We start from the raw sequence: 24,594 nt of genomic DNA, 5'->3' as shown, positions 1-24,594 counted from the left end.
ATGATTATTATTATTTTTAAATTTTAAATTTAAATTATTTCATTTAAAAAACTTTTTATTTCATTAAATTTGTTTATAGATTCAAAAATGTATTTTAATAACAAAAATAATTTTACAATTTTACTTAAAATTATATATTAATTAAACTACATCTTACAAAAAAAACTAACAATCCCTTATTTTCACTGGCCACACAAACCGCTACAAAAAAAAATAAAAAATTAAAAAATAAAAATTGTTTAATGGAATTGCGTTTAGTTCCTATAGTTGACGTACTCATAACTAACGCTGCCTCTGTCCATAAGACCGCTACCATTGGCCCCGCTAGAAACAATATTGTTTGCAGAGATCCGGTTTCAGTACAATCAAGACAGAGGCATGTTAGCAAGTTACCCAAGATTTTCTTTTGTGCTATATGACTAAGTTCTTTACGAGGTGCCATCTCTACACGCTATACAGCTTTACAGCGTACACTGTAAGCCTGTTGTGGAGCGACAGCTCCTATATTTCTTGCGCTCCCAATTTCAAATTCCACGCGGGTATTCTCTTTTCTCTCACGCCTTCTAGAATTGTTGTCGTTGAGCATCAAATGAATTAGTTTGCCTTGATGTTTTTTCATGAGCATATATTGTAAAAAAAAAACGCAGAAGCTCGTTCTCAATTCTTTATTTTACAACATGGCTCCTCCCAGGAGAGTTCTGAAAGGGAGAAATAAAAAGAAACAGAAGGATTCAGACGGACAGATGGAGAAATCTAGAGATGGGGAAGTGAAGGTGATGGAATCTGACTGGTGGCACAGCTTTTGGCAGAGGAATTCCTCCTCCTTTTCATCAAATTCAGGTTTCAATCTATCACATTGGCCAGAAGATAATTTTAACCAAAGCTGGGTATTCAAGAATGTCAGACAACTTTGAACAATGTTGGGTATTCAAGACTAAATATTATTGCAATTGTGAGGTATTGGTTATCCCAGAAATAAGGATGTGGGTGTCCATGAGCCGCGAGATTTGGTTATTCACGAAATACCGCGATGTGGAACTACTAGCGATCTTGACAGCGCATGGATGTGGCTTTTTTAAATGGATTGGACCTTAGTGGTACACAAATGCGGCCTATCTCAGCGAACGTATACTCCTTCATTCTGGCAGCTATAGACGAAGGGCCATCTATCAACATAACAAAAAACATAGGATATTCATCAACTTGTGCTATTGTATATTTAAAAACAGTAATCTCATTGGATATTCATCCAGTTGTGCTATTCAATCTTCTTTGACTTCAATCCCATATCCACCAACGACATGGGTACTTTGTTGAATGCCCTGGTCTGGCATTTTGATTAAGGATCCATATCAGCATGAAGTTGGTCTTAAGTTCAACTCCCTTTGATGATCGTGCTTTGTTGCAACTCCACATACAACTCTATAGGTTGTTTATCGTGGGTTGATACCCTTGCAGTGCTCGTGCGTTGCTACAACTCTGCATACAACTCCATGTATTGAATTTCTGTAAGTGACGTAGGTGGCACCTTGCCAAATTCCCTGGTTTGGCATTTTAATTAAGGACCCACATCCTTAGTCTTGAGTCTGACCCCTTGCAGTGTTAGATTTTTATCCTGTTGTTGTTCTCCTTCTCTATGGCATAACAGTTCTAGCAGAGGTTACTTTGATTCCAATGCAGTTAGAGTGAGGGCATAACATATGAGTATGATGGTGCAACACTAGTGTTCTTTGGAGCGGCATTGGTGTTATGTAGGGAGAGAGAGTAAGGGTGCATGCATGCCTCCAGTATGCATGTGCCAACCTCTTCCAGCACCTGTTTTGGACTATTGATCCACTTATATTAGCTTTTCTATTTCAAAGTTTGCTTCTGAATGCATTATCTACTGTTAGAGCGGGGCGTAGAGTCCTAGCTTTGCTAGGGTGCTCGCACAAGGAGTTGACGAGGGTACAGATCCAAAGGAGGGGTGTGCATGCATGCGACCATTGTCCTCCACTTAAGACAAACTACATCTGGTACTTTATCCATGTAAGAGGGTGTGTTTGTCGAGTAAATTAAGGTTAGGGTTTGATTAAGTCACAAGGAGTCCTAGCTTTTCTAGAGTGCTCGCATGAGGAGTTGAGGAGGATGCATATCTAAAGGAGGGGTGTGCATGCATGCAACCATTGTCTTCCACTTAAGACGAACTATATCTGGCACTTTATCCATGCAAGAGGGTGTCCTTGTTGAGTAGATGAAGGTTAGGGTTTGATTGAGTCACAAGGAGTTGAGGAGGTGCACTTTATCCATGCAAGACAGTGTGCTTGTTGAGTAGATGAAGGTTAGGGTTTGATTGAGTCACAAGGAGTCCTAGCTTTGCTAGGGTGCTCGCACGAGGAGTTGAGGAGGGTGCAAATCCAAAGGAGGAGTGTGCATGCATGCAACCATTGTCCTCCACTTAAGACGGACTACATTTGGCACTTTATCCATGCAAGACAGTGTGCTTCTTGAGTAGAGGAAGGTTAGGGTTTGATTGAGGCACAAGGAGTTGAGGAGGTGCAGATCGAAAGGAGGGGTGTGCATGCATGCATGTGACCATTGTCCTCCACTTAAGATAAGCTACATCTGGCACTTTAACCATGCAAGAGGTTGTGCTTGTTGAGTAGATTAAGGTTAGGGTTTGAATGAGTCACCTTGTGGACTTCATGACGATGACTAGATACATTGCATATTCTCTCTTTTTCTTATTCTATAACAAAAGCCTAGGGTGCACCACTGTACTGGTTGGAGAGTTTTAATTTTGAATGTTGGCAAATGTAATTTTTTTGCTTTTTTGCAAATAGAAGATACATGCAGTATTTAGTGTTATGTATTGCCTGTTCATTGTTATGTAATTTCCAACAGTATGTGTTTGTAGATCAACATATTCAAATATTGTTGTTTTGATTGAGGCCTTGGTTTTAAATCTACCTTTGTTCAAGTTAATTTATTTTAGTGCAGAATTTGTTTACCATGGTCCTAAATTTAGCATTGTGTCAGAACACATTCACTGAAATCCGCTAGAACTACGTATGTAATGGACTACTCACTGTGAGAGGGAGTTCTCGAAGGGTTTTAGTGGGCTGATGCTCAAGCTTCAGTAAGTGAAACAGATTCATATTTGTGATAGGTTGTTGGGTGAGATGCCTAGGATCTTCTGGTGTTTGGAAGGTTGTAATTGGCCTAAGATAAGCAATATACCCCTGCGATAGGTTGCAGATCTGATTTCCTTTCTCTGGTCTATTTGCTCAAGTGTGTTTTTAGGGTTTGTAGTAACGGTTTGTTTTGGTCTTTGAGGGTGTCACATATTGGAGGGTGCTTCTAACATTGTACTAAGGAAATACAAGTTGTAAAATCTCATGGAGGAAGTTGAACTAGGGTATCTTGTGGATATGAAAGTTGCACTTCTCATTGATCTCAAGGACTTGGCGGAACATACTAAGAAATTAGTCAAGGCAAATGAATCTTCCTTGATTCTGTGAAGTATCACTAACCCTTCAGATGGCAAAGAAGAAGACGATGAAGGAGATGTTTTATACCTTGGTCATTTTGTACCTGTTAGGATATTCCGACACATAGAAAATAGTTAAGTATAACTTGATCTAGTGTAGAGTTAGGTAAAGTGTGTTTCTTTACTATGTACTTTTGTAACTTACAATTTGATGGTCACGATATGTTCTAAACATGAAGAGATCAGACGGTTCATTCTCTCCTCGGTATTACCGACACTTGATATGTGGCTTAACACCTGATTGGTCCATGATCTCTATTTAAAGAGCATGGAGGGTCATTTGTGGGGTAACCGTTCATGAGAGAAGCTTATGTAAATTTTCATTCTTTTATTAATAAATTGCCTGAAGTGGCCACGTTGGCTCAGGTCGTGGATTGTTTCCCTCTTTAAGGGTTTTAACCACGTCAAGAATACTGGTGTATTGATTTGTGATCTGTTTGTGAGCATTGTCCTTTGTTTTTCTGTCTGAGGAACTTACCTTGTAAATTACTACATGGTACCAGAGCTATTTAAGGGCCGCATCCATTGGCGATCCAAATCTGAAGTCGGTACAACTACATCTGACTGTCGTTTCTTATATCTATTGTTTTTAACTGCTTTCGGGCCGAGAGGACTGCTCTATTGTGTTAGGAGCATCTGTTCCAGTGAGGAACCCCTTTCATTTCACGCAAAAAGGTTTCCGATAGCCCTAGCTACGTCATTTTTAAGATCTGGAGTTATACAGTCTTTATTTGCAGTTCTAGCTATTAATCTCTCTATTTATTTCGGTTTATTTAGCTCTCTGTTTTTTATTATGGGATTTATACCTTTCATTTCTGCGTATGCTCTTTGCCCCACAACTCTGTGCGATCTAGGCAAATCAGAAACAGAAAGAAAGGATTTTTCTCATGCGTATGCTCTTTTTTGCCGCGCCATAGTGTGATCTCGGAAAATCAGAAACATTGAGAAAAATATTTATTTTCTGGCTAAAGCTAACTTCAAGATGTAAGGCTTCTTTTTTTTGTATGTCCGTGTTGGGTTTTGTGGTTTTTGTTTTATAGGTAAAAAAGAGTTTTTTCAAGTAAGAACGCACCCCAAAGCTTAAAAAAAAAACGTCCTCTTTTCCAAAAGTTACTAACCTTTTAAACTAACTCACGTGGTCCAAAATTACTTTATGAGAATAGAGGTCTTGAGTTCAAGTCTTTCTTTTTGTTGAGTTACTTTTTCAAAAAGCACATGTAACTTATGTTTTAAAATTACTTTATGTAAAAGTGTTCTTACCCTTTATAAAAAGTGAGTCACTTATAATTCTAATGTCTTTTTATCTTTTGTTTAAGTTACAATTTAGTGGGTAGCTCATAAAATACCATTGTAAAAGTGATTTTCACTTATTTATAATAGTGAGTCACATAAAAAAAAAATTAAGTGAGCTAATTAGATTAAGTTTGGTAAATATAACATTATCATTCATTTTCACACATTCACGCACTTCGTCGGCATCTTCAACAACTTTTCTTCAAAAAGCCATAACTTCTTCATCTGGAAGCCATTTTTTTTAATCAGCCTAATTTTTCAAGATCTTTCCATTGGAACACTTATTTTTGGCATCAACAGCTTCAATTTCTGTTAAAATGGAAAGTCCATGCCAAGTTATTCTGGACAGCATCAACTACTTCCAATGGTGGTCCTACATTGTGGATTTACTTAGAAGTAAAGGTCTTTACAGAATAGCCTCAGGCCAAGAAACCAAACCTCAAGATGAAGATAAGGCAGCCAAATGGGAAAATATGCAAGATCAAGCACGTGGGTTGATAGGGATGTCTATTTCTCCAGACCTCAGATTCCATATCGTAGAACTTGATACTTCTAATGAAGCAATGAAACAGCTCACTAAAGTTTTTGGAATTAAAAAGAATTTAGAGCCCATCAACTCGAAAATGAGTTGCTTACATTGGACCCCAATAATTTTTCTTCCACTGAAGATTTTTTGTCCAAGTTCAACACTCTTAGACTTCTCTTGGAATGTATTAAGGTTAAGAAAGAAGATGGTAGCCTTATCTATTCCATTCTTACTAAGTTGGGACCAGTCTACTCTATGTTTGTCTCCACCTTCCATTCTACTAGAGAAGCCTTTATTTCTCAAGGACAAGACTACAAGTCCCCCTCTTTTGATGTCTTTTATGATTCTTTAATAAGAGAACAAGAAAATCATTTATATCTTGGTCTTCTTAATCTTGGAAACTCTTCTAAGAAAGCCTTAGCCGCCCAGCAGCGACCAAATTCAAAGAATCCTAAGAAGCAGTATCTTAAAAAGAATGGTCCTAAACCAAATAAAGGTCCTAAGCAATTTCACTCTCAAGATGAAAAATCATTTCAACAAAATGATAAGGCAAATAAAAACAAAGGGAAGAAGACTGATAGACATTTCCACTTTTGTAATCGAGATGACCACTTAGAATCCAAATGCTTTAAGAAGATGGAAGCCTTGGAAGCAACAATGAAGAAGCATAACATCCATTTGGAGCACTCTTCAACTTCAACTTCGTCTTCAGGAATAACACTTTCTGCATGTGGTTGTCAAGCATCTCAGTCTGGTTATGCACTAAATGTATCTTCTTCTTCTCAATCTCATGAGTGGCTCATTGATTCTGGAGCTTCTTATCACATGGCCAAAAACAAAGCCATGTTTTCTTATTTAAATGATTGTAACACCAAAAATATATATGTTGGTGATGATAGATTTCTTAGTGTTGTAGGGACTAGAACTTTTCATCTAGACAATGGTCAATTTAATGATGTATTATGTGTTCCAATGTTATCCTGCAACCTTCTATTTGTATATCAAATAACTCATTCAGGTGAAGGTAAAATCGTTGAATTTTCACCTCACGATGTTGTAATTAAGGACCTAAGAGATCCTAGACAGATTTTAGCTACTGGCATTGCTGATGATTCTACAAGGTTCTATAAGTTTAACAACTTTGGGTCATCAAATATTCCCTTGGTATTTGTTGCTCATAATGATGAAGTGAGAAAACTTTGGCATGAGCGATTTGGTCACTTAAACTATCGCTCCCTTCAGAATCTATGTAAAGAAAATATGGTGACAAGTCTTCCAGTGGTATCTTGGAGAGATGGTGTTTGTTCCAGATGTGTACTTGGAAAACATCATCGGGATAATTTTTAACAACTTTGGGTCATCAAATATTCCCTTGGTATTTGTTGCTCATAATGATGAAGTGAGAAAACTTTGGCATGAGCGATTTGGTCACTTAAACTATCGCTCCCTTCAGAATCTATGTAAAGAAAATAGACAAGTCTTCCAATGGTATCTTGGAGAGATGGTGTTTGTTCCAGATGTGTACTTGGAAAACATCATCGGGATAGTTTTGAAAAACGTGCCTCTTAGCACGCCTTAGCCCCTTTACAACTTGTGCATAGTGATTTATGTGGTCCCCTTCCAGTTGTTTCATTCTCTGGTTATACTTCTTAAAACTCAAAAGTGAAGTATTTAACATGTTCTTTGCCTTTAAGGCCTTTGTTGAAAAACAATCTGGACATCAAATTCTTAAGCTAAGATCTGATAATGGCGGAGAATATGTTAACAACAAATTCATCAACTTTTGCACTGAGAATGGAATTCAAATGCAACATATTGTTCCATATACTCCACAACAAAATGGTGTAGCTGAAAGGAAGAATCACACCTTAAAGGAAATGGCTAATTGTATGCTTCAATCTAAAGGACTTAGTCTTAATTTTTGGGCGGAAGCAATTAACTGTGAAAATTACATAGTAAATCGCACTCCTACTAAGGTTTTAAAGAATATCACTCCAGAAGAAGCATGGAGCTCAATTAAACCAGATGTAAGTCACTTTCATGTTTTTGGAAGTGAAGCATGGGCCCATATTCCAGATGAGAAACATAAAGCTTTAGAACCTATGAGTGAAAAATGTATTTTTGTTGGATATTATGAAGATGTCAAAGGATATAGACTTAATCCACTTAAGTCCAAAAAAATTATCATTAGAAGAGATGTAAAGTTTGCTGAAAATATATCGGCCTACGAGCCTAGTTCGGCAGATGTGCCACCTCTCTCTATCCCTTCTACTTCTAAAAATATTTCTTCTTCAGATAATGATAACGAGGATGACAATCCTCCCCCACCTTCTCAAGATCCTCCTTCAGCTCCTCAGCTTCCAAAATGGGTCCGTGCTACTCAGGATGCAGCAGGTGCTCTTACCGGTGATCCTACAGATTAGCGATGTACACATTCTCAGTTCGATAGAGCCTCTTCTTTACTGGCTCAAGCTTTAGCGAATTATGATCCTGACACCTTTGCAAAAGCTTCAGGCCATCCATATTGGGACGCGGTTATGAATGAATAATATCGTTCATTATTGGCAAATGATACATGGGATCTTGTTCCTCTTCCAAAGGGATGAAAACTTGTTAGATGCAAATGGGTTTACAGAACCAAGTATGGACCAGATGGAAAAGTTGATAAGCATAAAGCTCATCTTGTTGCTAAGGGTTTTTCACAAGTTGAAGCCATTGACTATACTGAAACCTTCTCCTTTGTTTCCAAAATGAACTCTATCCACCTTGTTCTTTCCCTTGCTACCTCTTTCAAATGGGAATTCCATCAGATGGATGTTAAATCTGCCTTCTTGCATGGGGACTTACATGAAGAAATCTATATGGAACAACCTATTGGCTTTATACAAACATACTCCAGCCTTGTATGTCGGCTTAAGAAATCCCTTTATGGTCTCAAGCAAGCCCCTCGGGCTTGGTATGCCAAAATGGATAGCTTTCTTTTAGAAACCGACTTTTCTAGGTGTCATTCTGACAATACTGTCTACACCAAGAAAGTGGGAAAGTATCTTATCATTCTTGTTCTTTATGTTGATGATCTTATCCTTACTGGTAGTGATCCCAACCTTATAAACCATGTGAAGTCCAACCTTAAAAAGAAGTTTGAAATGGCAGACTTAGGACACTTGCATTATTTTCTTGGTCTTCAAGTCTTGCAATCTAAGGAAGGTATTTCCCTTTCCCAGTCCAAGTATGCCTGTGATCTTCTACGCCATTTTCACATGGAAAATTCTAAGCCAACCCCTTCTCCCTTTCAGTCTGGAGCCAAACTTTCAGTCACTTGTATTTCCCCTGAAGTTGATGCTACCTTATACAGTCAACTTGTAGGAAAAAATTTGTATCTGACCCATACTCATCCTGACCTTTCCTTTGTTGTTGGCCTTATTGCTCGATTTATGCAAAACCCACATGAAAGTTGTTGGAAAGCAGCTAAAAGAATACTTCGTTATGTTCACGGTATAGTTCAGTTTGGGATTCATTACACTGCGAAAGCATCTCCTCTATTGGTTGGTTTCACTGATTCCGATTGGGCTGGTGACCCTAATGATCGAAAGTCTACTGCAGGTTATGTGTTCACTCTTGGTTCAGGACCTATTACATGGGCTTGCAAGAAACAAAGTGCCATTTCTATTTCTTCAGCAAAAGCAGAGTATCATGGTGTCGTAGAAGCCAGTAAGGAAGCCCTGTGGCTTCGTCAAATCCTGTCAGAGTTTAGCTTTCAGCAGCAGCATCCAACTACACTTTGGTGTGATAATCAAAGTGCCATTCAACTATGCAAAGATCCAGTCCAACATCAGCGCAGCAAACACATTTAACTGCAAAAGCTCATTCATGACCATGTTCTTGAAGTGCAATATTGTTCAACAGATGATCTAGTTGCAGACATCTTTACAAAGGCTCTCACAGAGGCGAAGTTTACTAAACTTTGATTTATGGTTGGAGTTCAGGAAGTTGTCACTAAGTGGGGATAGGCTCTAATGCCTCCTTCATTCTCCTATTGTGTCATATTTGTACATCCTTCAATCCTATCCCAAGTTGTTCTTAAGGGGGGATGTTAGGATATTATGACGCATAGGAAATATTTAAGTATAACTTGGTCTAGTGTAGACTTAGGTAAAGTGTGTTTCTTTACTATGTACTTTTGTAATTTACAATTCGATGGTCACAATATGTTCTAGACATGAAGTGATCCGATGTTTCATTCTCTCCTCGGGATTACCGAAACTTGATCTGTGGCTTCACACCCGATTGGTCCATGATCTCTATTTAAAGAGCATGGAGGGTCATTTGTGGGGTAACCGTTCATGAGGGAAGCTTAGGTAAATTTTCATTATTTTATTAATAAATTTCCTGAAGTGATTGCGTTGGCTCAGGTCGTGGACTATTTCCCTCTTTGAGGGTTTTAACCATGTTAAGAATACTGGTGTATTGATCTGTGATCTATTTGTGAGCAGTGTCCTTTGGTGTTCTGTCTGAAGAACTTACCCTGTAAATTCCTACAGTACCAAAGTGTTAATATGTCTTCCTAGTCTTCCTAAATGCTTCTAAAGAGCAAGTTGACTTGTATTAACCTGCACAAGCAAAATCAATTCTATAGCAAGCTATTCAATGAAGATCATAGAGTTGAGAGATAACTTGTTGCCATTCGAGAATAACTTGATGATAGAGCTAGTTTAGATCACTCTAAATGGCTTTGGTCCATTGCGGAATTATTTTTTTCGGTGTATTTGTGCTCATGAGTAGTTACTCACTTCTGAAACTCAGTGCGTCCACTTCATTTTGTTGGAAAACTTATTAGGGTAGCATCTGTAATTTAACATTTTCCTTACATGACATTTACTTGTGATTTTATGTTTTTCTTCTTAGTTATGATTATGTTCTCATCATCAAATAAAACCCAAAAACAATAAAGATCATGCGAATACAAGATATAGGCCCTACGCCAGGTCAAAACCCCTCTAAGGGGAAAACCCATCAAAACTTCTCTTCTTATCAACGACTTCAAAGGAGACTTCCAAGACCTAAAACCTAGACTAAGACTTCCACCAAGTTGACCAGCCCACCCTTCCACACAATGTCTTCAAGAATAATGAAGAATAAACTTTCCAAGACGAGGCTCTTCTAGTCTTTAAGTCACTGTAATATCCTTCTACAATTTGAGACTAAGGAAACCCTAGACATTTTTAGATACTCACACATGATAGCATCAGACATCAGAAATAGCTTCTCTTCCTCCCTTTGTATGGCTCTTAGCCTCTAAGAACCTTGGCACTTCCTTTAGCCGTAGATGGAAAGACAAGACGTGAGAGTGTTTCAAATGAGGTCAAGCCTCCTCTTTTTATAGCCTTTCGAGTGACTCAAATAGCCCTTTATGGCCCGACATAGCAAGGTTTCCCGACTTGTCTTTTGGAGCCCTCCTAGACGCTTACAATTACAAAAAAAATAAATTCTTTGCCCAATAGGGTCCTAATGACATTGACTCACGATACAAACCTAAAAGTATATAATGGATGCTTGACCTATTGGCCAAATAACATAAGCATGAAACCCATGCTTTATAAACAATTTTTCTTTTACATTTTCTTTCTTCTTTTGATCAATACAAAAGAATTACATCATGACATAAGACAAATGATAATTATGAAGACCCAAACTAGTTACAATTTCCAACACATGTGAGAGGAGACAAAAGGTTAGAGATGTTTTTAGTTGGTTTTAAGAGAGCTCAAGACCTAACCCTTATTGGAATGGTAAGGAAAGGAGGAAAGAAGGGAGAATCTAGGAAGGGTTAGAAGAAAAGGAAGGCTCATTTGAAGATTTGAGCCATTTGAAGTGCTTTAAGTGTTGTAGGTTTGGTTAGTATGCCTCTTAGTGTCTTGAAAAGAAGGGAAAGGGTATGTAGTAGTAGTAGTAGAAACATCTTGGAGAAAGGCTTCCATAAGAGTAGTCTTGCATCTATCTTGGAAATAACCTTTTCCACTAACATTTTTTTGGGTGTTGGGTAGTGTTGCACTCAAATTGTCAAAGTTCGAGGGAAGTGGAAGTACCAACTTTTTCAACAAGGATCGGATCACATATCAACAGTCCATGTGTGATGGTCATCCCATTTTACAAATTATATATCGTAAATGATCTTAGTAAAACCTTGAGTCTATATAACAATCTAGGTAAGCCTATAATTTGATGACAAATTCCATCATAGGAAGTTTTTTAACCTCGTTGATTACCTGTGTTTTTAGACACGGCTAATCAAAAGAGTTTTTCCCCTCCAGCTTAAACCACAAAGCTAGGGTGAAATTTATTGTCGAATTATTAGGTGAGTCCTAGTGTTTTTAGTTGCGTCTAATGCAAAAGTGGTTTGTGAATAATTTAAGCTAATTGGCTTAATTATTTTTATTACAAATCACTTGGTTTACTAGATCATATTGTGTCACAGATGGGTTATGTGTGTCCAAATGTGTATTCCCTATTTGAGTCTCATAAATGAAAAATATTATGTATTAGAGAGTTGGAAAAATAATTAAATCCCCTCATGTGTAAATTAATTATTTTTTCTCGCAAAATACAATTTTTTCACCTTGGAAAAATCGTAATTTTCATTATATTAAGGAAAATTGCATGTTGTAGATGTTGTTCGCATATGCAGTATATGAGGCTAAGTGCCTGTTAAGTAGAGATAAAAAAAAAATATAATTAGCACTCCATGCAGGGAGGCTCTGCCATCAGTAGAGTTCATATAATGTTATCAAAAAATAACTCTGCTCAGAGAGTATGTCTGTCTGTAAATACAACTGGTAATATATAAACATGATAATATTAACATATAACAAAAAAGCACAGGCTCCTGCTGAGCCTATACTATATGGTCCATGAAAGGGTGATGATAGTACTGGTAGTGTGCTTCATCCCTCTACTCCTGTATCATCCATGTGTCACGTGGCCTGACCGCTGCCTCCTTGGATAGCATATCGGCAAGTGTGTTGCATTCCCTGTATATATGACGACAAGCAAAGTTGTCAAATAAAGAGATAAGTCTATGGGCCTCATCCAGGATAGGCCTTAGAGTGTATGCATGATAGTTTGATGATTTATTAATCCAATTGCACACTATTTTTGAGTCCCCAAATAGTTGTAGATTCCTGCAATGTTTTTCTAATGCAAATTGTATGAGATATTTGGCAGTGATGAGCTTTGCATAATTGTTTGTGCCCCCTCCAAGCCCCATTTGAATTTGGAAGTGATGGGAGTCTGACAGATATAGGATGGCACTGCCCCCACAAAGAAATCCTGTGGCTGGGTGTGGTCAATGGTCTCAGGGAAAATATGCCTGGGAAGAGGATTATCATCGTCATTAGGAATGTTTTTAAAGTTTGCCTGAAGTAGAGCAGAAATGGTGGGCCAATGAGGAGCAATTTCCTTAAATATGAGATGGTTATGAGCGATCCAGATTTCCCAAAAGATGAGGAGGGGGAGGTTCCTAGCCTTTGTCGGGGATGCAGAAGACCACCATGTGGTCCAAGCTTCTCTAGAAGTCTGTCCCTGCCATGTGCACTGAGAAGGGATGTTCGAGAGGATAGATACCCAGAGATCTATAGTGATAGGGCAGGTGAGGAAGAGGTGGTCCACAAATTCTGTGTTGTCTTTGCATAAGCTGCACCAAAAAGGTTCGTGCATTCCTCTCTTGATCAGATTGTCTCCAGTGGGAGTCTTGTTTTTCAAAATTGACCACATGAATAGTCTGGTTCTAGGGGTGCTTTGAGTTTCCACATGCCTTTCCACCATATTTCTATAGGTTGAGGTTTATGGTTGCTAGCTAAACAAAGGTATCCCTCTTTGGGAGAGTACCGCCCATTTTTTGCATGTGCCCAAATGATCTCATCCTCCCCTTCAATTGATCCGGATTTAAACAGGAACGCAACAAATTACAGAGATAACCATATACACAAAGATGCAGCGGCAATAATACTTCATTTCATTAATGGAAAATACTGAAATATGCTTACAAACAGAAATGGCAATAAACTAGCTAGGGCGATGGTAGCTTATCTCTGAGAAGAGATGTGATGGCTACATGCCTCTGAACTGTGTTACAATGAGGCTCGAAGGCCTATTTATTGTTGAGAAACAATGGAAAAACCCTTAACATTCCAAAACCTAACCCTAGGAGATGAAACGCCAAACTGTGGGCCCCGTTTGGGGGTAAGTTGGTACATCAACTTCCCGGGGTCGTAACTTTGGCATATGATCTCCGTTTGACGCGTACAATAGCTCATTAGAAAGATCTATCCGAGCGCTATCATTGTTGGAACGGGCAACACCAGTCCATTCCATGGACTCGTGTTGCCCCCGGATTCCCCAAAAAACGTCGTTTAGGGCCTCAAAACGGCTCCGGAAGTTCAGGACCTGAAAAACTGCTAAAAATAGTAAGTTGTGCTACAATTAAGGAAACTGAAAATGCTGAGAAAGACAATGGTGGGGGTCCAGGTGGACTTGGCAGGTGGCCACCAATATCCACCTGGATCATTCCTCCCCCCTTAGGAAGCAATGGTCCCCATTGCGTTGAGCTCCTCCATGAGATGAGGAAACTTCTGCTGAACTTGTTCCCTGGTGAGCCACTTGCCCTGCTGAAGGAGTTGGCCCGCTTTGACAACTCGATACAGTTGGATATTCTGTTGGCGAGTGTTCTTGATCTGTGTGTCCATGATCCGATCATTTGCAGCTTGTTCCATGCAATCTGGATTTAATTCTGTGGGTTTGAGCTGTTCTGCAATGTCGGATGTGTCTAGCAATGGTGGAAAGTATGGCCGAAGGCGGTCCACATTAAATACTGGGTGCAGGCCAAGGAATGGGGGAATGCTGAGCTCAAATGCATTGTCTCCCATAGCCTTAGTAATGGTGTAAGGACCATATCGGAGTGGTCTCAATTTCCGATAGGCTCCAGTAAGGCGTTCCTTTTGCAAATGCAACCAGACTTTGTCGCCCACCTGAAACTTGTGTGGCACCCGATGTTGATCATGTCGCTGCTTGTACTTGGCATTTGATTTCTCAAGAATGTCATGGACCTGCTGGCGAATATGTTGGATGCGCTCAATGAAGCTGGTGGCCTTATCTGTTTCGGACTTGACATGAGCTGAATTCATGTGAGTAGCTGCAAGTGGCATGGCCACATCAATGGGGCATAGTGGCTGGAATCCCAAACCCACCTGAAAAGGGCTATGGCCAGTGGAGCTGTGAAGAGCTCGGTTGTAGCTGTGCTGAACGTAGGGGAGGCTCTCGTCCCATGTGCGTGGATGCTTTGAGTTATACATGCGCAGAATGTGCACAATCATCCTATTGACAACCTCTGTCTGGCCATCAGTTTGAGGATGGAAGGTTGTGGACTTCGTGAGTTTGGTGTCCAACATTGACCAGAGACTGGACCAAAAGGTGCTGAGAAACCGACTGTCCCGATCTGAGATGATAGACTGTGGGATCCCAAAGTGCACCCACACTCGTTCAAAGAAGAGTTTAGCAGTGGCTTCTGCTGTGATATTCTTCTTGCAGGCCATCATAATGGCCATCTTTGAGAACCTGTCGACGACCACAAAAACACAGTCATTTCCATGCTTAGTGGAAGGAAGGCCTGACATGTAATCCATGGAGATGGATTCCCAAGGTCAACTAGGGGTAGGCAACGGGGTATAGAGGCCTTGCTTCTTAATGGTTGGTTTGGCAATGGCACAGGCAGTACATGATCGGATGTACTTCCCAACATCCTGTCGAAGATTCGGCCAATAGAAATAGTTTTGCAGTACTGCCACTGTTTTCTCGACCCCGAAATGCCCAGCAGCCCGACTGTAGTGTGCTTCCCAAATCATCTTGGCACGCTCGCTTGAAGGAACACAGAGGTGACCGAGATGGCATAATAGGGCATCCTGGAGGTGAAAATCTGCAACCTGCCGACCCTCCAAGAGTGTCTGGTATGTGTGGCCGAATTCTGGGTCGCTTTTGTAGAGAAGTGGCCAATCAGAAGTCTCGTGCCCGCAAGAGTTGAGCACGGTGGTTAGCGCCATGATCGGTGGTCGACTGAGGCAATCTGCAACATTATTGGTGCTGCCCTTTTTATACTTGATATTCAAGTGAAACTGTTGCAGGTATGTAGACCACTTCTGATGGCGATCATTCTGCAATTTCCCTTGGGTCTGTATGAACTGCAGAGGTCGGTGGTCTGTGTGGATGACCGTTTCCTTCCCCAAAATGTAATGCTTCCATTGCTGGCAAGCCTGTACAATGGAATACATCTCTTTATCATAAGTTGGGTACTTTCGGACTGTGTCTGAAAGTGTTTCACTGTGATATGCCACTGGATGTCCATGTTGAGTAAGGACTGCCCCAATAGCATAGTCAGAGGCATCTGTCTCGACCTCAAATGGTTGTTGTAAATCTGGTAACGCGAGCACTGGTGCCGTGCAGAGGCGATCCTTCAACTCCCTGAATGCCTTCTGTTGAGATTCAGACCAAAAGAATTTTGCTTTCGCCCCGCCCTTGGTGACTTGACTCAAGGGCCAAGAAATATGAGAAAATCCCAACACAAACCTGCGGTAGAAGTTGGCAAGACCTAGAAAGCTGCGGAGCTCTGTTAGAGTGGTTGGAGAGGGCCAATCCCGAATGACTTGGACCTTGGCTGGATCGACATGCACCCCCTGTTCATCAATGATGTATCCCAGATACTGAACCTCGGTCATGCCAAAAGTGCATTTCTCCAAATTGGCACATAGCTTGTGTTGCCGCAGTGTTTGGAGAACCTGTCGGATGTGGTGGAGGTGCTCTTCCCAACTCTGGCTGAAGATCAGAATGTCATCCAAGTATACTACTACAAAGGAGTTGGTGAATGGCCGCAAGATGTCATCCATTAGCCTCATAAAGGTTGCAGGAGCATTCGTCAATCCGAAAGGCATGACCAACCATTCGAAGAGGCCCTCCTTGGATTTGAAGGCAGTCTTCCACACATCTGAGGGTTCAATTGGTACCTGGTGATATCCTGACTTCAGATCGATCTTGCTGAAATATTTCGCCCCCTTTAGTTGGTCTAGGAGGTCATCAATCCGCGGGATCGGGTACCTATTACGGACAGTGATCTTGTTCAGCGCCCGATAGTCAATACAGAGTCTCCACGTCCCATCCTTCTTCTGTACCAACACTATCGGGCTCACACAGGGCGAAGAACTCGGACGGATGTGACCTTTCTGCAGGAGCTCCTGAATCTGCCTCTTGATTTCATTGTTCTCCAGAACGGAGCGCCGATAAATTGGTCCATTGGGTAGCGGCGCACCTGGGGTCAGATCGATGGAGTGCTTGACTTGACAGTGCAGAGGAACCCCTGCTGGGGAGGTGAAGATGTCTTCGTACTCCTCCACAATCTTGTCCATCTGTAGCTGCCGTGCAGAGGGACCCCGTTTGGAGGCCGCGGCCACTGTCTTCTTCTTCCCTTGAGGGCGTATCATCAGGAAAACAAATTTCCTGGTTTTGGAAATGATCTTACTGCATTGTTTTGCAGTAATCAAAGAGATGGCGGCAGGTGGTGCTACCTCTGGTATCCTGAACAACTTATTTCCCAATGTAATAATAACAGCACGGGGCCTTGATTCATACACAGCATGTCGCTTCCACAAGTATGGTTGTCCTAGTAATACATCACAAACTTCAAGGGGAGCAATGTCACACAATACCTCATCCGTGAAGGGCTTGATGTTGTATGGAAGGCGACACTGCTGGCTCACGCGAAGATCTCGCCCTTGGTGAAGCCACCTAATGGTGTATGGTTGTGGATGTGCTGTGGTCGGTAAGCCCAACCGCTTCACGACCTCTGCCGAAATGAGGTTCTTTTGACTCCCGCTATCAACAATGAACTGTATCGGGGAGCCCTTTACCCACATCAAGGAGTGGAAGAGACGCTCCTCCTCCTCTGGATCTTCGGGTTCATTTTTCTGGATCTTTGCGGTAGCAACAGTGGCGCTGGGATCCGCATCAATGATCTGCTTCCCTTTTTCATACCCCTTATCGGGTTCTGACTCAGAGTCGGAACATGCATCTGATTCTGAAACCTTTAGCTCAGCCACCAGTGACTGCTTGGCCCGACACTCACTTGTGTTGTGAGTGGAGCTCTTATGGAACTCGCACCATTTTCCAGTGTCCTTTCTCGGCTTCGCGGCATTGCTCTTTGCTTGCAGCTTCGGCTGGTTGTCTTGGGCTGTCCCGCCTTGGCTTTGTCCTTTGTTCTGTGGTTTAGGGGCACCTTTCCCCTGCTTTGGATTCGCAGATCCAAAGTCTCGCTTCTTTTGTTTAAACTTCTGCTCGACCTTGACGGCATACCGGTATGCTGCGCCGAGCGAGGGAATGTTTAGGAACTGTATTTCTTCCTGGATGTACTTGTGCAGGCAGCCACGGTATTTGAGTATCAAATGTTGCTCCGAATCCTTGATACCCAACTTTGTGCGAAGGGTATGGAAAAGATTGGTGAACTCCGGCACGTCTTGGTCCCTTCCCTGCCGCAGCGTGGTCCACTTTATGTATTCATCCTCATAGCTTCCGACAGGGTAGTACTGCTCCTTGATGGCATCCCGGAACGAATCCCAGGTGGGTGCGGCTGAAAATAGTGAGCCAGTACTTTCATCCTTCTGCTCGCAGTAGGTTTCCCACCAGTCCTTGACGTGGGGGGCTGCTTTGAGAAGAGCAAAAACAATCTTTTCCCGACTCGAAAATTCATGAACAGAAAAATAACCCTCTAGCAGATTTAACCATTTATCTACGGCATCGGCGTCTATCTGACCCTCGAATATGGGGATTTCAAAATTAACTTGTACCTTAAAGGGTGTGGCCTTTCCAGAGGAGCTGCTGGAAGCCGATGCGCCGCTTCTGGGTAGCCGCTGAAGGATCTGCGCAAAGTTGTCCATCATCGCGTTCCGTTGTCGCTCGAGCGCTTCTTCGAGCAAGATTTTGATGGGATCTCCTGCCCCCTCGTCTTTCTTCTCGTCCGCCATGGGAGGCCGTCGGGATTTGCGAGGCTGGTCTTGCAAAGGTTCAACCAGTTCAAGCCCTAACTCCTTATATCCCGACCTTGTTGGGGACATGCAAAGAAAAACAGAGAAAAAGCAGACCGCTCTGATACCACTGATCCGGATTTAAACAGGAACGCAACAAATTACAGAGATAACCATATACACAAAGATGCAGCGGCAATAATACTTCATTTCATTAATGGAAAATACTGAAATATGCTTACAAACAGAAATGGCAATAAACTAGCTAGGGCGATGGTAGCTTATCTCTGAGAAGAGATGTGATGGCTACATGCCTCTGAACTGTGTTACAATGAGGCTCGAAGGCCTATTTATTGTTGAGAAACAATGGAAAAACCCTTAACATTCCAAAACCTAACCCTAGGAGATGAAACGCCAAACTGTGGGCCCCGTTTGGGGGTAAGTTGGTACATCAACTTCCCGGGGTCGTAACTTTGGCATATGATCTCCGTTTGACGCGTACAATAGCTCATTAGAAAGATCTATCCGAGCACTATCATTGTTGGAACGGGCAACACCAGTCCATTCCATGGACTCGTGTTGCCCCCAGATTCCCCAAAAAACGTCGTTTAGGGCCTCAAAACGGCTCCGGAAGTTCAGGACCCGAAAAACTGCTAAAAATAGTAAGTTGTGCTACAATTAAGGAAACTGAAAATGTTGAGAAAGACAATGGTGGGGGTCCAGGTGGACTTGGCAGGTGGCCACCAATATCCACCTGGATCATCAACTATTCTGATATGAGATTATGTTAAGGCCGTTGTGTATTCTGTCCACTATTAATGCCATATTGTGGAATATGCAATTTGTGAGCAGATTTCCAGGCCTGATGGAGAAAGGTGGATCGTTCCATGTCAGCAATGTGGTGGATGTGAGTAATGCCCGAGTTAGCAAGGTGGAGCTTAAGTTCTTTAGGGAGCATGTGGGCATTACATCACCCAATCCATAGGTCCAGCCCGATGCGAACACATGTACCATCTTGAATTCTCCAAGTGAGTCCATCTCAGATGAGAGGCAATGAATTTAGCATTGCTTTCCAGATGACTGAGATCCCTATTTTATTCCAGCTTGTCTGTCTGAGCCAGTTCATCAGGTTTAGGGGTGTATGTACTTGGAGGTAGCCACCATAGTCCAAAGGCTATTGGTTGTGATCAGCTGCCAACCTAGATTGGCTGCCAGAGCTGATGAGAAGTCATCCAAATTTTTTATGCCCCACCCTCCCCATTTCTTTGGGAGGGTAAGAAGATCCCATTTTGCCCATGCAAAAATCCTCCCTATTTGATTGTCTTTCCAAAGGAACTTGCAACAAAAATTTTGAATTCTAGTAAGGATTCCTCTAGGTATCCGGGCTAGGGACATCCAGTACACCGGAGTGGCTTCAAGAACTGCTTTGATAAGAACTAGTCTTCCAGCCCTGGAAAGATACTTATGGTACCAGATATTGAGTCTTCTTTCTAACTTTGAAATTAACCATGTCCAGTCAGCTATTTTGTAGCCATGGGGCTTTAGCCTGTAACCTAGATACCTTAGTCCATCCTCCAATTGTAGTAGGGTGAAAGGGAAACAGTGGAGAGCAAATTGGATCTCATGAGGGGTGCAATCAAAAGCTGTGATGGTGGATTTAGAGTTGTTTATGACCATACTTGTTGCAAATTGGAAGAGGGAGATGGTGTTTTGAAGGGTAGTCAGATCCCCAATGCCACCATTTAGGAAGATCAACACATCATCCACAAAGAGTAAATGAGTTATTATGCAACTGTCAGTGATCCTGATTCCCATGAGTCTACCTCTGAGATGCATATCTTTAATAAGTCTACTAAGTCCCTCCATGACTAGCAAAAAAAGCAAGGGGGACAGGGGGCACCCTTGCCTGAGGCCTCTTTCAGAGTGAAAAAAAGGTGAAGCCACTCCATTGACTAAGACACTAAAGGATATGTTTGTGATGCAACACATGATCCATTTTATAAACTCATATGGGAAACCTAGATGAGTTAGGAGCATTCGGAGGTATAACCAACTTACTCGATCAAACGCCTTTGAGAGGTCTGCCTTGATGATCATACCTTTAATCTTCTTCGTCTGGATAGAGTGCATCACTTCCTGAGTAGTACCAACTGCTTCATGAATCTGACGGTCCTGGAGGAAAGCAAATTGTTCTGAGGAGATGTGGGTGGAGAGAATGGGTCAGAGTTAGTTTGCTATGATTTTTGCAATGATTTTATAAATGCAATTGCACAGGGAGATGGGGCGGAAGTGATCGAAGGAGGTCAGATTGTCTGATTTGGGAATGAGGGTGATGAAAGTGGTATTGATGGCCCCATGCATACGACCCGTGGTCCTGCATTCTTCAATGACCTTGAGTAGGTCGTCTCCAAGAATTTCAAAAAAGGTTGTATAGAACTCCACCGACCATCCATCAGGTCCAGGACTCTTGTCTCGCTTAAACCATTTCAGAGTGGCCTCTAGTTCCCCTAGAGTGACTTCCCTGTTCAGCTCCATAACATTCTCCTGATCTACGAACCTAGGGAAGAGTTGTGCTACTTTGATGACCTCAGCAAGAGTGGCGTTGGGGGGTGCTTGATAGATCTGCTTGAAGTGAGATGTGGCCAGTGAGGCCAGTTGCTGGAAAGTATGCACTTCATCCCCCTGCTCATTTGTCAGTTGCCAAATGGTATTGATTTCCTTGCGACCATTGGCAAATTTGTGGAAAAATTTTGTGTTGTCATCTCCCTCCATCAACCAAATTGCTCTACTTCTTAGTCTCCAGGTTTCTTCTCTATCTTTAAGTATTTTTCCCCTCTTCGATATTAACTCAGTGAGCTTATCCTTTTGATCTCTGGATATAAAAACCCCTCCTTGCTCGTCCTCCAAAGCAGCAATTTCTGATTCAATTTCGCTTAGGGTTTGCACTTCCTGTTCTCTCTTACTGTGAGCCCAGATTTTAGATAGCCTTTTCAACTCTTTCAAGTTGCTGACAAAACCTTCTGTAATGTTCCCTCCAGCAGCAGGGGGTGGGACTTCCAGAAGTCCGTAACCAATCGAGTATAGGAGGCATCCTTCAACCAAGTGGTATTGAATTTAAAAGGGGCTCTAGGTTTGCATGTTCCTCCCCTTATGTCAAGGAAAATTGGCAAGTGGTCAGATATACCACCTGATCCAACCCACTATTTGAAGATGAGGCCTAACTCCAGTAATCGTTCCTTGATGAGGAATCGATCAAGCCTTCTTGCGAGGCTGTCCTCTCCAATCCTTTTGTTTCTCCATGTAGGTAGAATCTTTGCAGAGGGGATATCAATAAAGCTATGGTTCTCCAGGATATTTTCAAAGAAAGCAAAGAGGGGATCGACCTGGGCATGATGACCCCAAGATTATGAGAAACCCATAGAAAAGTTAAGGTCCCCACCCAGGATAATGTTGTCAGGTTGCAAGATGTTAGAGGTCAAAAGATGTTCCCAAAATATTTCACGATGATGACAAGGCCCATATACATTTATCAGTCTGATTTCTGTGCCTAGATCGGATGAGAAGATGTCAGCCCCTATGTATCCAATGTTGCCCCAAATGTTACACAGCTTGATAGAGCGAGGGTTGTAACCCAAGGCTATGCCTCCAGAATGACCATTAACATCAAGGGCTTGAAAGGACCACCTAGGAAGCATGGATTCGAGGAGGTGAGTTATGGCTTCAGCAAGACCCAAGGTTTCTTGTAAGAAAACAACATCAATGTGTTCAAACTTAAGAAGTCTTCGCAGAGCTAGTTTTTTCTCAGGGCTAGCTATCCCTTGGCAATTGAATGAGAGCAGCTTCATGGGGGGGACGAGCCCAGGGTGTTTTGTGCTCTAAGAACCCGGTCTATAGTAAGTTGACGCCCTGTAATAATCTCCTCTCCTGCCTGCTGCTTGGCTTTGGAGAGGGAGGATGGTCGGCCTCTAGGGGGCTTCAGAGGGATGGGGGTAGATACCAAGCCAATGCCTATGGAGTCAGGGGCCTATGATCTGGAAAGGGAAAAGATCTAGTATATGTGGAGAAGAGATCCTTGATCAGAGTCGGAGGATGCAGATGGTTTAGCCTCCGGGAAGGATGGGGGGCTACAGGAAAACATAGGAGGAGGGTGTTGCAGAGGGCAAGCAAGGGTAATGTGGGGGGATGATATAAAATCAGATCTCTGATGAGACCCCATAGAAACATCCATGCAATCAGATAAATAAGAGATTTGTATAGAGCAGGGTTCATAAGTGGACATACCCGAAGATAGAGGAGGACAGGATGGCCGAAAAGATGCTTTTCCACACTTCTTCGGAGTCTCCAAGGCCAGGGAATGCTCTACTACTTTAGGGCCTGTGTGCTCCGCTGCTTCATGTGAAGGGTTGTGCCTGTTGATGCCTGAGGATCTTTAGTACGAATTGTCTACCCCTTGTACCCGTTCCTTGCTTTCCCATTCAGAGGGCAGTCCTTATAGAGGTGACCCACTTTATGGCAGTGCCTACATCAAAATGGTATCCCCTCATAATCCAGGATCTGCGTTCGTGTGAAGTTTCTCCAACGCAGTGTAACTTGCTCCTATAACCCTTCTTTGATGTCTATATGGACTAAGATCCTCGCGAAAGCCATGATTCCCATGGAGAGGTATGACTTGTCAAATTACAAGTAGGTGCCGAGGGCGTTCCCTATGCGTCTGAATATGTCCTTAGACCAGAATTGTAGCGGCAGGCCGAGGAGGTGAACCCATAGAGGCCCATTCCCTAACTGTTCTCTCTCTGGATCAAAAAGGGGGCTCCATCTCCTCAGCAGCACAGGGGCCTGCTCTATATGCCAGAATGATGACAAAACCCAGTTCGTATGCTCGAGCCGAGCAAAACGCAAAGCAAACCAGCCACAGATGAATGTTTGAACGAAAGGTAACTCAGCCAAGTGTTGTCCCCAAATTTTTGCCACCCATTGTTTCAACCGTACCACTGTATAGTTCCTGCCCCAGACTCTGCCCACCAGGACTCGTTCGGCGGTGTCCATGGCTTCACCCCACTGTATGTCTTCCTCTAGACTAATGATGACGTCCTCTACCCTTGATTTTACACACTTTGTCTTTTCCCGGGCCTATGTCCCACTTCAGTGTCGTCCTCATGTGTTCCACTGCAAGTAGGGTTAGGATTCGGGGGGTTCAAACCAGGGCCAAAGGGGAAAGTGTCTGAAGAGGGGGACATTCGTGAAACTGCCAGATAGGGGAAATGATATCAGAGCCAAGAGGGGGGGAGACCTTATGAGGAAAGCAGTGGCTCACCGAGGGATGCAGTGGAGGGATAATGGGATCCGGTGGATGGCTGAAGGGGAGGGCCACTAGAAGAGCAGGCGGTGAGATCAGGGCTAATGCAGTGTGCCACGAATTGCATGGAAGTCAACGACAGAGGAGGTGTAGCGAAAGGCGGTCAGGAGGGTGGAACAGTGGGTAGAGTGATAACCGAGCAGGAAGGCCCTAAGATCGCAGGTAGGGGAGCGATGGCCTCTGTCAAGTTTCTGTTGAACGGAAAAAAATTAATTAATTAGAGTCAAATTTAAATTGTTTTAAGAAAATAAATTCTCCAAATGGAAAATTTTGTGGGTCATAAAAGAGTCAATTTTTAAAGGTCCTCCACCAAGGGAATATTGTATAATTTAAGAAAATTTGGACTCTTGGACCTTGGTGGCTAATTCAAAGTCAATTTTTTTAGGAAATTAGCTCAAAATAATTAATTTTGAGCTAATTAAAATGGAATTAAATGATAAATTCCATAATTACTCAAAAATTAAAAAAAATCAAGGGCCAATATTAAAAGACCTTGAAGTATTTATTAACGATCAAGATTATTTTGACAAGGATCAAAGAAACTAGCCTTTATTTTTCCATTTGAGGATTCATCTATAAATTAGAGAGTCAGTTGAGTCTCTAGTCATCTTGATCTCTAGCGAGAATTGTTGCTGAAACATTTTGTAAACTATTATCTCGCTGAGAACTATTTTTTCTACATATAATGAAAGACTTTGGGGTGCAACTCGAGGTGTTTTGTTCTTTGATCTGTGGTATGTATTGACTACGAGCTTCCTATGTGGTGCTTTATATTATTATTTTGAGATAATACATAGTGTTTGCAGGTACTCAATCCTTGGTCTCCAAGTTC

The 24,594-nt window shown here is 42.0% G+C and overlaps 1 protein-coding gene across 2 annotated transcripts in view; it reads left to right on the top strand.

The window, feature by feature from the left end:
* The first annotated feature begins 417 nt into the window (after positions 1 to 417).
* LOC149210364 (protein ANTAGONIST OF LIKE HETEROCHROMATIN PROTEIN 1-like) overlaps positions 418 to 24,594 on the top strand; it is a 219,503-nt gene continuing 195,326 nt past the window's right edge. Inside the window, exon 1 of one of the 2 annotated variants that reach the window (XM_089396704.1) lies at positions 418 to 539. The gene's annotated coding sequence lies outside the window, so the exon portion shown is untranslated. The remainder of the gene's footprint in view (positions 540 to 24,594) is intronic. The other variant, XM_089396705.1, reaches the window with a different exon arrangement.

Source organism: Pinus tabuliformis, chromosome 1_2 (assembly GCF_031772625.1).
Source record: "Pinus tabuliformis cultivar Carrire ecotype Pingquan chromosome 1_2, CPIR1, whole genome shotgun sequence".
In the NCBI taxonomy this organism is placed as follows: Eukaryota; Viridiplantae; Streptophyta; class Pinopsida; order Pinales; family Pinaceae; genus Pinus; species Pinus tabuliformis.
The sequence above is the reverse complement of the archived record's forward strand: the minus strand, read 5'-3'. Positions and strand labels throughout refer to the sequence as shown.